Raw genomic sequence first — 12,081 nt, 5'->3', positions numbered from 1 at the left:
AACACCCTCAAGCTGGTCTTCCCCAAAGCCAAGTCGTTTTACTCACCTGGGAGCTCCTCCCTGCTCCTGCTCATCACAGCTGCACACCTTTAAGATCAGGAGTAGGGCAAACACAGCAGAGATGGCCAAGGCAGTGGAGGCTTGTTTACTGTCACCATGGAAACCTCTAAAGGTTCTTTAAGGGGGTGGGGCCAAAAGCTGGGGCAGAGTCAGAACAGCAAGGGCAGCAGCAAGTCTCTGATCCTTCCCCACATAGTGATTTTGAGAAGACTTTCTGCTTGGCTCCTCAGACCCAGCTCACCCCTCTGGCCTGGAAATGTGCCTCAATTAATTTCTCCCAAGAAGGTGGGACCTCTGGCTCAACTGAACAGATAGAGGTGAGATGGGTGAGAGGGAAGCAAGGGTGGAGGGAGTCAAGGGCTGTTGCTGGGTTAGTGTCTCTGGATCAGAGGCCACTTGAAATGAGCTTCAGGTGATGTAATCACAAGTGGGGGTGGGGGAGCAAGAGGTCACAAGGGTCAGATTGTGACACACCTGGAGTGGAGCTGGTGACTGGCCAGGCAGAGGGGATTTATAAAAGCCAGGTTGCCAGGGAGTGAGCCTGGCAGGGGGAGGCTGGGCATGAAGGGATGGGGTGAAGACATGGTGATTGTGTTCTGGCTTCTGCTCGAGGGCCCTTTCATGGAGACTTATTTCCTATGGTCCTTTTCCAAGGAAATTCTCTCCACCCTCTCACCTGCAACCTGCCCTGAGTCTCAGGCTCTGATTGCAGTCTATAGTCTACAGCTTCCCTCTCCCCATGTCCCAACCACAGCTTTCTCAGTTCCTGGCTGCAAGGGTTTTACATCCTCTACTCAATTTCAAAAATTTATCCTGGCACCAGCTTCTCTACCCAGCATCTTTGGTCTACCTGTCAGTCCTTTCCTGTGTGTCCTGTCAGTCTGGAAGTCCAGATGACTGTGATGAATACACTGCTTGCATTTTCTGAATCATTATATGGATGAGAAATGCATCCTATCAGAGGTAACAAAGCTTCACAGCAAGGTCATTTTGAAGATGACAGTGAGGAGGACATAAGTGCTCTAGGATCAATATGTGAGGCTGCCACAAACATGCTGTAGTTTGCACATTCTTGCAGAGAGGCAGAAGAGCCTGCTTGGGAGAGAAGCCTCAAAATCATGGCTGGTGTCTTGGCAGAATTTATCTGGCCCCCAGGAAGGTGTACAAAACACCTTCACGAGAAGGTATTTTGCTGGCCACTCTTAACCCCTAGAAGAAACAGATGCTGTGACTCTGAAATATTGGAAAGTGAATGTAAAATGGAGAATCTCTGAAGACAGCAGAGCCCAATGAAGATAAATGGCATTGCTCATCATTGAAGTCAGGTAGCATGACGCCTCCAGCTTTGTTCTTTTTGCTTAGAATTGTCTGGCTATGAGGGCTCTCTTTTGGTTCCATATGAAGTTTAAGGTGGTTTTTTCCAGTTCTGTGAAGAGGGTCATTGGTAGCTTGATGGGGATAGCATTGACTCTATAAATTACTTTGGGCAGTATGGCCATTTTCACAATATTGATTCTTCCTAACCATGAGCATGGTATATTCTTCCATCTGTATCTTCTCTTATTTCCTTGAGCAGTGGTTTGTAGTTCTTGAAGAAGTCCTTTACATCCTGTTAGTTGTATTTTATTCTGTTTGTAGCAATTGTAAATGGGAGTTCTCTCTTGATTTGGCTCTCTTTAAGTCTGCTATTGGTATATAGGAATGCTTGTGATTTCTGCACATTGATTTTGTATCGTAAAACTTTGCTGAAGTTGCTTATCAGTTGCAGGAGATTTTGGGCTGAAACGATGGGGTCTTCTAAATATACAATCATGTCGTCTGCAAATAGACAACTTGACCTCCTCCTTTCCTAATTGAATATCCTTTATTTGTTTTTCTTGCCTGATTGCTCTGGCTAGAACTTCCAGTACTATATTGAATAGGAGTGGTGAGAGAGGGCATCCTTGTCTAATGCCAGATTTCAAAGGGAATGCTTTCAGTTTTTGCCCATTCAATATGAGATAAGCTGTGGGTTTGTCATAAATAGCTTTTATAATTTTGAGATATGTTCCATTGATACCTAGTTTATTGAGAGTTTTTAACATAAATGGCTGTTGAATTTTGTTGAAGGCCTTCTCTGCATCTACTAAGATAATCATGTGGTTTTTGTCTTTGGTTCTGTTTACGTGGTGAATTACGTTTATAGACTTGCATATGTTGAACCAGCCTTGCATCCCTGGGATGAATCCTACTTAATCATGATGGATTAGCTGTTTGATGTGCTGCTGCAGTCAGTTTGCCACTATTTTATTGAAGTCTTTTTTTGCCACTATTTTATTGAAGTCTTTTACATCTATGTTCATCATGAATATTGGCCTGAAGTTTTTTTTTTTTGGTTGAGTCTCTGCCATATTTTGGTATCAGGATGATATTGGTCTCATAAAATGATTTGGGAGCGATTCCCTCTTTTTGTATTGTTTGGAATAGTTTCAGAAGGAGTGGTACCAGCTCCTCTTTGTAAATCTGGTGGAATTCAGCTGTGAACCCATCTGGACCTGGGCTTTTTTTGGTTGATAGGCTATTAATTGCTATCTCAACTTCAGCCCTGGTTATTGGTCTATTCAGGGTTTCAACTTCTGACTGGTTTAGGCTTGGGAAGGTACAAGTGTCCAGGAATTTATCCATTTCTTCCAGGTTTACTGGTTTATGTGCATAGAGTTGTTTGTAGTAATCTCTGATGGTAGTTTATATTTCTGTGGAATCGGTGGTGATATCCCCTTTATCATTTTTTATTGCATCTATTTGATCTTTCTTTTCTTTTTTATTCATCTGGCTAGCAGTCTATTTCATTCATCTTTTCAAAAAACCAGCTCCTGGATTTATTGATGTTTTGAAGGATTATTTGTATCTCTATCTCCTTCAGTTCTGCTCTGATCTTAGTTATTTCTTGTCTTCTGCTAGCTTTTTTTTTTTTTTTTTTATCTTGCTCCTCTAGCTGTTTCAATTTTGATGATAGGGTGTTGATTTTAGATCTTTCCTTGCTTCTCATGTGGGCATTTATTGCTCTAAATTTCCCTCTAGACCTTGCTTTAAATGTGTCCCAGAGATTCTGGTGTGTTGTGTATTCATTTTCATTGGTTTCAAAGAACATCTTTATTTCTGCCTTCATTTCATTGTTTATACAGTCAACATTCAAGAGTCAGTTGTGTGGTTCTGAGTTAGTTTCTTAATCACTGAGTTCTAATTTGATTGCACTGTGGACTGAGAGACTGTTTGTTATGATTTCCATTCTTTTGCATTTGCTGAGGAGTGATTTACTTCCAATTATGTGGTCAATTTTAGAGTAGGTACAATATGGTGCTGAGAAGAATGTATATTCTGTGGATTTGGGGTGGAGAGTTCTGTAGATGTTTATTAGATTTGCTTGGTCCAAATCTGAGTTCAAGTCCTGGATATCCTTGTTAATTTTCTGTCTCGTTGATTTGTCTAATAGTGACAGTGGAGTGTTAAAGTCTCCTACTATTATTGCATGGGGGTCTAAGTCTTTGTGGGTCATTAAGAACTTGCTTCATGTATCTGGGTGCTCCTGTATTGAGTGGATTTATATTTAGGATCATTAACTCTTCTTGTTGCATTGACCCTTTTACCATCATGTAATGCCCTTCTTTGCCTCTTTTGATCTTTGTTGGTTTAAAGTCTATTTTATCAGAGACTAGGACTGCAACTCCTGCTCTTTTTTTTGCTCTCTATTTGCTTGGTAAATCTTTCTCCATCCCTGTATTTTGAGCCTATGTGTGTCTTTGCACATGAGATGGGTTTTCTGGATACAGCACACCGATGGGTTTTGACTTTTTATCCAATTTGCCAGTATGTGTCTTTTAATTGGGGCATTTAACCCATCTACATTTCAGGTTAATATTGTTATGTATGAATTTGATCCTGCCATTTTGATGCTAGCTGGTTGTTTTTCCTGTTGATGCAGTTTCTTCATTGTGTCGATGGTCTTTACCATTTGGTACATTTTTGGAGTGGCTGGTACTGGTTGTTCCTTTCTATGTTTAGTGCTTTTTCAGGAGCTCTTGTTAAGGCAGGCCTGGTGGTGACAAAATTTCTTAGCAATCACTTGTTCATAAAGGATTTTATTTCTTCTTTGCTTGTAAAGCTTAGTTTGGCTGGATATGAAATTCTAGGAATTCTAGGTTGAATGTTCTTTTCTTTAAGGATATTGAATATTGGCCCCCACTCTCTTCTGGCTTGTAGGATTTCTGTTGAGATCTGCTATGAGAATGATAGGCTTCCCTTTGTGAGTGACCTGACCTTTCTCTCTTGCTGCCCTTAGCATTTTTTCCTTCATTTCAACCCTGGTGAATGTGGCAATTATATGCCTTGGGGTTGCTCTTCTTGAGGAATATCTTTGTGGTGCTCTCTGTATTTCCTGGACTTGAATGTTGGCCTGCCTTGCTAGGTTGGGGAAATTCTCCTGGATAATATCCTGAAGAGTGTTTTCCAGCTTGGATTCATTGTCTCCATTGTATGTATGTATTATTTATATACTGGTAAGTTAGCTTTTTAAAAAGCTATAGGTAAAAGTTTTAAATATTACTTATTTTTATATTTGCCTCTGCATGCCTAAATACATGTCCTTTACTCTAAATTATTACAAAAATGATGTAAAACAGGAAAAACATTAAATGAGTCATTTTTATAGAAAATGACTGGTATATTTAATGCTTAGATTGTAGACCTTTCTTGTGATTTAATTATTCTGTTAAATTTTGGTGCTTTTTTTAATGCTCATAAATCAGCTTTTAAGAAATTTTATGATTACTTTTCTTAATTTATTTTTAATTAGCATAGTTATATACTAATTCTTTTATATACAATGCATTTATAACATTGCCTGAAATTATCTGACTTTAGTTATGATTTATATCCTGCCTTTTTAAATGATTTTTTAACCTTTCCAAAATTCAGAATAATTTTGCTCTTTCACCCTATAAAATAAAGGAAAATTGGAACAATGAGGTTTGTTGAAACTCTTCATATTTTAAATAACTCAAAACTGTCACTGGAGTCCTTCAACTTTGGGATTTAAAAACATACAAAAAATTCTCCAAATCTGTCAAATTCAGAAGGGAGCTGATCTTAATTTTATATTAGTAAAAAGTGTTATTAGAATTAACTTTTAGTAATTGTATACTTTTCAAGTGAAAAGAAATATGTTCCTTCTTAAGCATAAACACAGAAACAATAACGATTAATAGATTTTTCTCCAAGATTCTAGATTCACAAATCCCTTTTAACTTTTTGTTTATAAAAATTCTCAATAAGTGCTGACCCAATTATGTGGGAATCCTTAGGGACCTATTGCTTATTTCAGTCTCATTAGCACTACTAGCCAAGCTATAGCCACCTTGTTTAAGATCTATAATAGCAATAGCAAAACGTATGAAAACTTCTATTGATTTAGTTCTAGGATCTCTACTACAGTTAATAGTTTCTTATCCTACACAGATTCTTTTATTGACAGTCATGTGACATCTATGAAATATTACTGCCTTACCCTTAAGAGGTCTGCCTTGATCACTGCTTCACTCTGAACTCAGTAACCATCTTTTTAAAAATTTTTTATTTGTATTTTATTTTATTTATTTATTTAACTTTTATTGGAAGAAAGAGGACCCAATAATTACCAGCCTTTTGGGAACTATTCACAACCATCCAAGCCTTCTAGCCAAGATAACTGTGATTTTATTTTGATTTTATGTGATTCATACTGAAAAAGGAAAACTAAAAATTATGAGGCTGTGTATCCAATCAGAAACTTAAATTTGGCCTAGAATTATAGGCTTCTCTCAGAAATTAAATAATTCCAGTGGGGTAACTTATTTGCCCTCACCCAGATATGTCTTCTGCCCAAAGATAAAGACGGTGTTATAGAAGGTATGATTTTTAGGTTAGTTCATGACTTTTAAATGCTTTAGAAACAGAGTCCAGACTGCTACAAGACCATGAATTAAAGCCCTAATTGGCCTGCAGTCAGTGAGCTCTGGACAAACACCAGATTAGCAACATCTCAGCAATGGTGGAGATCAATGATATACATCCTGATACCTGACTAGTTTGCTTTGGCCGAAAGAGGGTATAAAGAAAGAGAGAAGCAACCCTTCATATTTGGGAACTGGTCTAGCACTGTTAGACCTTAGTGTTGCCAGGAGTAAAACGGGCACTCACAGGTAGGTCCTAATATTCTCTTGCTGAGTATAAACAATTTCACGGAGTACCAGCATCAGAAAAAGCCGCTCTACGATTGTGATGGATCAAGACAAAAAGACCACTCCACAGTCATGTCTGAATGCAGACATAAACATTAACATTATCTAAACTGTCCAAATGACCAAACACCCCTCACTCCTGGCTAATATGTGTAACAGTGGCTTATTCACCGATCACAGCTTTTAATCTTACTTCTTCCCCAATTTTAGATACAATTTTTAAAGATATTCAGTTATAGAGTTAACACCACTTCCTGATGGCCTCTACTTCACAGCAGAAGTCCAGTTCCCTAAAACTTCCCCTAAAGTGCTGGTAAGGACTGAATGTTTACATTCCCCCAAATTCATATGTTGAAATTCTAACCCCCAAGGTGACTGTAGTAGGAGATGGGGCCTACAAAAGTGTTTAAGAATGAAGGTGGAGCTCTCACAAATGGAATCAGTGTTTTTATAATAGGGACCCCAGAGAGCTCTCTCGCTCTTTTTTTGCCATGCAAGGAAACAGCAAGAAATTGGCATTCTGCAACTCAGAAAAAGATCCTCACTGGACCCCAACCATGCTAGCAGTGTGACCTTAGACCTCCCAGCTTCCAGAACTATGAGAAATAAATTACTGTTGTTTATAAGCCACCAGGCTAGAGTACTTTGTTACATGGCAGCTAGAGCTGATGAAGACAAGACTCTACCTTGTCCCACATCTTACACTGTCTTCTTCAACATGCTCTTACTGAGAGACACCATAGTTCTTCATGGTGTTTTCCCTTATTTCAATGATTAACAAACTCAGCTTGTTCAGCCACAGGTCTCTTTCTGTTGATGTTACCATAAGCTGCTACTCTAGGCACACTGTCTATGGGTTAACTTTGCTCTGTAAGGAGCAGGCCTCTGTTGCTATAGGCTCCCACAATGAAGTTGCTGTCTAACACTGCCAGCTTACCCTTACATTCTTTCCTGGGTGAAGCCAAGAATCAGGCTAAGCCCCAGGTTGGGGGCTCTTGTGTCCTGCATTGTTTTGAGGAAGGTTGAGACCCCTAAGACTCAGAGAAACCCTCTTGCTCAAAATTAGAATAGCTGGTAAATCATAGTAAAAATAAGAGTAAAAACAAACATTTACTGAGCACTCACTGTACCATGCAGTCTTCTGAATCTTTTGTGATTTTAACCTTGTCAAAACCCAGGGGCAGGTACTAATGTTAGCCTTAAGGGTAAGACTGAGCTACAGAAGTATCCAGGGAGCTTGCCAGAGGTCCCAAGAATAGGAGAAATGATGCAGGGCATTGGACTGGACTATTCTGGCTTAGGGTCCATGCTTTTACACACCACAGTATGTGTCCCAGTGAGAGAACCTGGCCCTTCCCTCTCCTTCCATGTCCATAGCTATCAGCCTGGCTCACGAAGCCCTTATCCTTAAATTTCCCTCTTTGGAAGTAGCAGGAGAATGTTGGGGCAGTGAGTAGAACAGGAAAGTATATTGTCCAGCCCTGGCACAGACTCCTTCAAATTGTGACATTTCACATTGCTGCCAAATTCTCTTTTGCACAAGCTGTGGACTAAAAGCAAGTCTGAAACCAAGGGTGGCCCATAGTTTTGACTCATTCCTGTTAGAGGATGCAGTTGATGTGAATGTACCTGAGTTTCTCACCCACTGATCTACCTTTGCCAGTGGAAGCTGGCCCACTTATGATTCAAGTCTTAAGTCATTAGTTTTCTTCCACACCCATGGAAATGACAACTGGGTTGATTCCCAGTGTGTGTCAAGAGGAGGCCTGGTCCTTTGTGGTGTTTAGTGTTCCTGAGGCCTTGAGCCCCTAGTAGGGGATGCATCAAGGCTGTGATAACTGTTCATGGGGCATCAACATACGGACAGATGGAATGCTTCTTTCTGCAAAAAAAACCTGATTTTGAAAAGAAAAAGCATTGCACATACAACCCAAAGTCACATCTCATTTCTTTCTCTTCCTCCTTCCCCCAGAGTCGTTGCAGATCACAGCCTTGCACACATGAATACCTTTATTACACAGTCCTGTCTAATAGATGACAAATCAACTTGTATCCTATTTTATAGGCATGAACAGGAGTGGCCTTTCTGTTTGTGTTCCTCCCAGGCCCCTTTTCTCAAGATGTACTACGTTCACGTGTGTGTGTTTTATCCCCATAGGTCAGCTGCAAGAGGGGTTCTAGAAAGTGGGCATAGAAGTCCCTTTGGTTGGAAAGTACTAGCTCTCATGACTCTGGTGGCCCAGTGGCACAGTGAGAAGCATAAGCATGGGCTTAAGGCTTCCTGTTTCCATGGAAGGCCCGTAGCCCAGGCTGGTTCTAATGCTGTCTCTCCTGGAGCTGGCTGCATTTCTCTGAAGTAGACAGACCCAGAGGGCAGAGAAGTTCTCAGACAGCCTGAACAGAGCAGGTCCCAGAACCCAGAGCTACTGCACTGCCCCCAGGCCTCTTGATGCCAGAGGCAATATAGTCACCATAAGAATTAAAGAAAGAAGAGAGAAGCACAAAGGTGACTTTACAGTCAACAGTGACAACTTTATTTTGAATAAACCTGGGAGCGGCTGCTGGCTGAGTTAGGTCAGAGCCACAAGTTCTCTTACAGACTTAGAGTTTTTAAGGATTCAGGGCGGGACTGTTTATCAGAGACTGGGACTGCTTCTGTGTCCCTTTGTTGTGCTTACCTGGGAGGGAGAGTTGTGTGTCTGTGCCCATACATCTTTCTGCAGCTGCAGGTATCTCTCTCTAGTCTGCTTTTAGTTTCCCTATCTTAGTGCACGTGAAGGGAAAGGAATGTGCTTATGAAGGCCCACGGTTTTACTGGGGCCCATTGTATGAGGGTGAAGTTTGGTAGTTGCTCAGGAGACTTTCTGCCTACTTCCTTCAGTGCCCAAGCTGTCTTACCTGTGTTTTACTGTCTGCTCTTTCCGTCTACTTGTAGTTAGAACATAAGTGATTTCATTGAAATGCATGAGGCTAGATTGGGAGCTGGAACTTAAGGTAGTGGTGTTTGTCTGAGATGACGCTGCACCTGCTCTGTCAGTCACAGCAGCATTTCTCTATTTTTCTTCCTCCTCCTCCTCCTCCTCCTCCTCCTCCTCCTCCTCCTCCTCCTCCTCCTCCTCCTCTTCCTCCAGCAAAGGGCAGGTAGTTTAGTTGGTGGTTTCCTCTCCTTTCTTTAGCAAAACTAGCCCACTGCAAATCTCCCTGGGCAGCCATGATTGGACCTGTGTTCACTCAGCCCCTGCAAGATGGGGCTGTGTCCTGAGTTCTGGTTCATCACTTTAGGTCCTGGAATTCAGCTCCAGGAGTATTGATCTCTGGCAAGAGCCATGTGCTTAAGGAAGGTGGACCCTCCCCAGGCCCAAGAGATGGATCTCACTAATCTAAGCCAGTTATGGCATCCCTACTCCTCTTACTGCTGACTGTTTCAGGGACAGGCAGGCGACTGATTTCTGGCCAGTGAATTGTCACTGTATGTTTGCTACACTGACAACAAGTGTGTGTAGGAGGGTATCTGGAAAATATTTTTTTTGCCTTTACAAAATTCCATGGGGAAAGAAAACCCGCCCTGTTTTGCCTTCACCAATGTGGTGAGAACATGATTATTAGAGCTACTACAGGCATCTCATACCCAGGTGAGGTAACTTGTCCTCAAATGCTGATGTATTGGAGAAGACAGGTTGCAAGTGAGAAAGCAGTGTTCACCCTCGAAGGTTCCCAGGGCTGCTGAGCCAACCGGAAATCACCCTCATCACCTTCCTGGGAGACAGGGTTACAGCATTCTCTCCTGAGGGTCACAGATTCTGGAGTTTTTGTCCCTGTGTAGGCAGGGCCAACACATAGCTACACTTGGCCTGAGAGAGGACAGTGGCTTCCCAGGCTTGGGGACTGCAATGGAAAGGAAAGGGGGCTCTCTTCCTCAGACTTTGTGGAAGCTGCTATCAGCAGAGGCCCTGTGGATGCTCAAGTTACTCCATTGTTATTTACTTAGTGCCCACCATCCAAAAGATTATTCATTTGCTCAGAGCCCAAGGAGGATATGAAATGGAAGGGAAGAAACGGGTTGGAGGAACGGAAAAATGCACAAACGGCTAAGCTTAGGCTGACATCTTGTGGCTGATCCCAAAAAAGGCACTTCACTAAGAAATGAACTGAACGGCTGGGCCTCTCAGCAGGGGGCAGCCTGCGGTCTGAAAACTGGGAAAAGGAGCCTTTTACATCCACTCTCACTTTTTCATTTTCCTTTTTATTACATGTCAAATTTCTTCAGCAGTCATTTTCAGTGCTATGTAGCTATCAGAAAGAATAGTTTAATGACTACAGACAAATTTATTTCTGACGAAAATACATTGTTATTCTGACTAATCCTGCTTCAAATTTAAACTGTTCACTCATTATCAATAGATTATAATTTTCTTTAAATTAGCATTGACATTCAATTGACCTGAGTAACTATATTGTTTTCTACCTAGAAATTAATAAGCTGTGCCTCATGTATTACATTTTGAATGAGTAGAAAAGTACTTTTGTCCCCCCCCATTTTATACAGGTGGAAGCCAAGCAATGGCCAGGGTCACAGTGAGCAAATGGTAGATGGGATCTTGAATGCTGATCCTTCAGAACTTACAGCCTGGAGGTGGAGTTAATGGTCACCACTTCCTTTGAATGCATAGGCCAACAGGCAGTCTTCATGTTGTCTCTTGGAATCTTTAAAACCACCCTAGTAAGGTAAATATTGTTTTTCCTGCTTTACAAATTAAGGTATAGAAATCATGCTTTAGAGGTTGGCTCCCTGGGAATCTGAAGCTAGCTTATCTACTTCTAAAACCCATCCTTCTTATTAACCTCCACTTTATTTATTTATTTATTTTTTTGTTTTTTGAGACAGAATCTCACTCTGTCACCTAGGCTGGAGTGCAGTGGTATAATCTTGGCTCACTGCAACCTCTGCCTCCCAGGATCAAGCAATTCTCCTCTCTCAACCTCCCAAGTAACTGGGATTACAGGCATGCACCCCTATGCCTGGCTAAGTTTTTTGTATATTGGCCAGGCTGGTCTTGAACTCCTGACCTTGTGATCTGCCCACCTCGGCCTCCCAAAGTGCTGGGATTATAGGCGGAGCCACCGTGCCAGGCCCTACCTCCACTTTTAGAGATAACTCACTCTTCCCCCAACCCCTTCCTCTCTATCTTACATATACCTCTCCTAGATCTGAGCTTCCAAGAAATTGTTAGGATTTGTTGCTATGGTTCTCCTTGAAATATTAGCGGATGAAGAATTATTATTTTTTCCCAGGGACATTTGCATTACAATAGATAAGGAGCTCTTGAACATAGAAAGCCTTTGGGATTTGAAGAGAGCATGTCAGACTTCAAAAAATAATGAGACAAAGGCATTTGGGGCAGTGAACAAAGATTTCCTTTAAATAACCTCACAGAGACTGCTTCGTCCTTGGTAGCCCAGGGTTTCCAGACAGCAGGTCACATATCCGATGTAATTGAATAACCAACTGAAGGACAGCAGTTGTTTATTTAGCATCCTGGATGGATTTACCACCAGACTAATGCAAATACCACTTGCTAAGGGCTGGAAGCTGGCCCTAAGGCAAACAGAGGGTCCCCTCTAACCCCTCTCACCACCATCATTTTGAGAAACAATATCTTTTATAATTCCAAAACACAAAGAGTCAGAGCATTTTAATTCTAATAAACTTGAAGTTTTCATTTTTCTTAAAATAAATTTGAAGAACAATGGCCAATTAGCTGGTGAG

At 41.3% G+C, this 12,081-nt stretch overlaps 1 long non-coding RNA gene across 2 annotated transcripts in view; it reads left to right on the top strand.

Annotated features, from left to right (window-relative positions):
- The first annotated feature begins 205 nt into the window (after positions 1-205).
- The window catches only part of LOC144582455 (uncharacterized), a 206,358-nt gene continuing 194,482 nt past the window's right edge, over positions 206-12,081 (top strand). Inside the window, exons 1-2 of one of the 2 annotated variants that reach the window (XR_013535117.1) lie at positions 206-377; positions 10,861-11,039. This is a non-coding gene — a long non-coding RNA (uncharacterized LOC144582455). The remainder of the gene's footprint in view (positions 378-10,860; positions 11,040-12,081) is intronic. The other variant, XR_013535118.1, reaches the window with a different exon arrangement.

The sequence above is a fragment of the Callithrix jacchus genome, chromosome 5 (genome assembly GCF_049354715.1).
Source record: "Callithrix jacchus isolate 240 chromosome 5, calJac240_pri, whole genome shotgun sequence".
Taxonomy (NCBI): Eukaryota; Metazoa; Chordata; class Mammalia; order Primates; family Cebidae; genus Callithrix; species Callithrix jacchus.
Note: the sequence above shows the minus strand (reverse complement) of the source record. Positions and strands in the feature narration are given on the sequence as shown.